This window comes from Phaethon lepturus, unplaced genomic scaffold, assembly GCF_000687285.1.
Source record: "Phaethon lepturus isolate BGI_N335 unplaced genomic scaffold, ASM68728v1 scaffold37140, whole genome shotgun sequence".
Taxonomy (NCBI): Eukaryota; Metazoa; Chordata; class Aves; order Phaethontiformes; family Phaethontidae; genus Phaethon; species Phaethon lepturus.
In genome coordinates, this window is record NW_010510485.1 from 15951 (window position 1) to 20104 (window position 4154).

The window sequence follows — 4154 nt, forward strand, 5'->3', positions numbered from 1 at the left end:
TAGGGAGCAGGGTGATGGTCTATAGGGAGCAGGGTGATGGGCTGTAGGGAGCAGGGTGATGGGATGAGGGAGCAGGGTGACCCAGCTGTATGGGGTGGACATGTTATTGCAGGATTTCTTGTGATGAGAGATGCAGGGCTGCTCCCCTGAACACCATCTTGTCCCTTTCCTAAAGGTAAGAGGTCCCTGGGAGATCAGGGCCAGGGCAGGAAAAAAAAAGGGTTGCTTGATGAAGGGTGACAGGTCTGTGTCCGTCTGTCCCTCCTGGGGACAGGAGGGCAGGGTCTGCCAGTAAAAGCTCCCGCTGTGAGCAGGATTTGAACCTGCGCGGGGAAACCCCATTGGATTTCAAGTCCAACGCCTTCACCGCTCGGCCATCACAGCAGCTTGCACAGAGGGTCTCTGCAGGAGCCCTGGCTGCCACCCTGCCCCACAACAGGACCTGCTGCCAGCCTGGACGTGGGTTCTGCTGCCTGGCCCCTCCGCACCCAGCACTACCGGTACCGCTGTCACCTGCCCTGCACAGAGCTAAGGCTGCTCTGGAGCGCAGCACCCCAGCAGTGCTCGGAAAGGGAACTGGGCACCAGTCACAACATCAGCGGTGGTGACGTGGGAGAGGGACATGGTGGGAGGTCCATGTCCCATCTCGTCTCCTTGTATCCAACAGGAAACTTGGCCCAGGACAACCATCCCCAAGCTACTTTCCCAGCCTGGGAACATCCCGGCCTCCTCCACCCCCTTCCCCTCCCCAGCATACAGACCTTCGCCTCTGTGGAAGCAGGTCCAGATGTCGCTAACTGGGGCAGTCTGGCACACAGTCCAGGCAGGGTTTTGTCCCGTAGCCCGCAGGGTGATGTTGCAGACCTGTGTGGTTTGCGCCCGGTTGCTGCCTGCCTCTTGGCTTTTGGAAGAGGGGATTTGGAGAAAGGAAGAAAAGGTGACTGCTGAGAGGAAATCCTGGCTGAGCGAGGTCTGCTAGTGACCTTGGTCCCTCCTTTGGAGCACAAAGGTCCTATTTGGAGCATGGTCCTAGAAGCACTTGCCCGTCCCTGGTCTGGGTGGGAAATGGCTCTGGGAATCTGTCCTGAGATATCCTGAGCTCTCTCTGGGTTCTCAGTGTTATGCCCAAGAGCTCTGCAAGTGCTTTGCCATGTCGCTGGCAGCCCACCCCTCTCCCATGGGGATTTATCAGCTCGAATGGAAGCCTCACCACGTAGGAGCTGCTCATGCTCCACGCTCAGCTCCCAGCCCAAAGGAGGGTCTGTCCCCACTGCCACCCTCCCTGGCCTCTGTCTCGCTGGGTAGTTTGATTTCCCTCCTCCACTGGCCAGGGAGGAGCATGGTCCTGACACCGAGTCAGCCTGGCACAGCCCCACAGGCATGGACGGGCACCCAGGCATGGATGGCCGCCTGCTCATGGGCATCGACGCGTTGGAAAGCAGGTGCTCAAACCAGCTCTGTCACTGGGCACACGAGATTGTGAGCGGAGCAAGGCCAGCAAACGTGATAGAGCTGGAGGGAGGGGTGAGTGGAGGGAATACTGTCTTTGGACAATTATGCAGAGACTCAGGCTAAGCTTAAAATCATCCCTTTCAGTTATTCAGGTTTCCTTCTCCCTCTTCTAGGCTCCATCTTCTGCTGTGTCCAGCTCCAGAGCCCTCGGCCCAGGAGAGACATGGACCTGCTGGAGCGGGGCCAGAGGAGGCCCCAGCAAGGCTCCCGAGGGCTGGAACAGCTCTGCTGGGAGGACAGGCTGGGAGAGCTGGGGGGGCTCAGCCTGGAGCAGAGAAGGCTCCGGGGAGACCTTACGGCAGCTGCCAGGGCTGAGAGGGGATGGACTTTTTAGCAGGGCCTGTAGCGATAGGACAAGGGGTGATGGTTTTAAACTGAAAGAGGGTAGATTTAGACTAGACATAAGGAAGAAATCCTTCACTGTGAGGGTGGTGAGGCAGTGGAACAGCTTGCCCAGAGAAGCTGTGGATGCCCCATCCCTGGAAGTGTTCAAGGCCAGGCTGGATGGGGCTTTGAGCAACCTGATGTATTGGAAGGTGTCCCTGCCCATGGCAGGGGGGTTGGAACTAGATGATCTTTAAGGTCCCTTCCAACCCAAACCATTCTACAATTCTTCGTTCGCATTCAGAGGTGGGAGATACATTTCCTGGATCTCCTGAAGTGCCTGTGGGGTTCATGTTAGGGCATGGCACCAGAGTGGAGAGCCTTTAGGGACGGAAAGCCACTAACACCCTGATAGGCACAGTTAGTGAAGATGAGGTCTATGATCTGGAATGAGCTGTTTCTTCTTACTCCTTTTGAGAATGAAGTACTGTGCCTTTGGTATCTAAAGAGCTCTGTTGAGGTGAGGTTTCATTTCAGGGCAAGAGTTCGAACATCCTTCAGATGGCAAATGGAGGAACCTGGAGGGATCAGACCAGAAAGCATAAACTTGCACATTACTGGAGTCCAAAAGGAGGGGTCCACAGTGCACGTGGAAAGGATGGGGGGTCCAGACCCGAATGGAGGGACCTGGAGAGGACCAGAGGGGGAGACAGAGGGGCCTGGAGAGCCATAGTACCCAAACAGAGGAGCTTGGAGGGGACCAGAGCTTGAAAGAGAGGTCTGAAGGGGTTAGGGAGGGAAAATGGTGTGGTCTGGAGACCTCAGAAGCCCAGACAGAAGGGTCTGGAGGAGACGATATCCTCAGCTGGTCCTTGCTGCCTGGCTGGACTCAGACGTTTGTTACACTGGCCAGGATTCCCACAATATTTCTCAGAGTTGTTTTCTTTTGTTGACTTTTTTTCTTATCTAATCTTGTGTCACTGGCAGTGAGCACCTTTTTCATCTACAATTCTTGTGATATTTACAGACAAAACAATCTTGCCTAGTAGAAAGAACAGGATGTGTTTATAGAAAAGTCTGAGTTCAAAAGAAGAACGGACCAGTCTTCTCTTGTAATAAATGGCATGTTTCAGTATTATACAACACAGAAAACCACAAGGTCTGTCATGAAATAGACCTTATTCTTCTTAAAAAAAATGTTAAGAGTCTGCTTCTACTCACACCCTTTGATCTTCCAAGTTTCAGAAAATAGCGACTGCCTTGCTCGAGTGCTGGCTTTGCTGAACCCAGCACACAGTGGTCACCTTTCACTGCTACGTCCCATTACCTGGTGCAATGTTGAAGACACTTTGTCCTGACTGTAAAACAGTGCTTAAGCATCTCACTGGTTGTAACATGATGGCGTATGATGATCAAGAGGAGACTTCTACATGTGTATTGTGAATACTAATGGACCCTTGCAAGCTCTGTCTGTACAGACATTCCTTCACATGGTTAAGCATTGAATCAAACCCCAAAATTTGTGCTAATTTTTTACATCTACTCATGTATTCAGCCTCTCTAGAAACTAAGCTGCAGTCCAGGGAAAAGAGTCCACTGCAGCGAATGACTCCTGTGTCTCCCAGCTGGTACGGCATGATGAAAACTACAGTGGGTATCTAAAGCTTCTTCCACTCCCCCTCTGCTTAAATATACCTCTGGAAATTTTGAAGTCATATATTCTCCCAGTGGCTTTCTAGGGGCTTGACAACTGCTTCTGCTTTGGCGTATGGCTGGGTCCCAGTCTCCTGGGTAAGATGGAAACCAGTTCCAGAGCTGGAAGATAAAGTAACCTGGAAGAATGGAGAAATCGTCCTCCTGCTTGGCATAACCAGAAGCTGAGATCTCCTTCTAGACCTGCTAAACCCATGTCCAAGGAAGCCATCTCCCACAGTCCACGGGGTCACAGTCTGGAAAAAGTGGAAAGAACAGAAGGGGGTTTTACTAAAAGATGAAGAGGAAGAAGTTTGGTTCATGCGGAGGAGCTGAAGATGTTATTCATGGAGGAGAGAGGGAGCTTGGTCCATGGAAAGGGAAGAAGGGACCAGTCCCTGGGGAAGGACCATTGCTCACAAGGAAGAGGTGTGCCAGCTGCTGCTCAGGACAGGAGTCATGGTTGGGCCCTGCAGGCTGAGGTCTTTCCATGGATGGATGTGCAGTAGCTTGTCCTGGTGGGTGTGGTGGATCCTACCACTGTGCTAGAAAGTCACAGATGGCCTTCTACAGCTTTCCTGGTCTGGGAACTGTGCCTACCGCTCAGGTCAGAGTTAGGTCTGAAC

General features: G+C 52.8%; 1 non-coding gene across 1 annotated transcript; it reads right to left on the reverse strand.

Annotated features, from left to right (window-relative positions):
- Positions 1–302: 302 nt before the first annotated feature.
- On the reverse strand, positions 303–384 carry TRNAS-UGA. The gene has a single exon. It is a non-coding gene; the product is annotated as a tRNA-Ser (tRNA).
- Between the last annotated feature and the right edge of the window lie 3770 nt (positions 385–4154).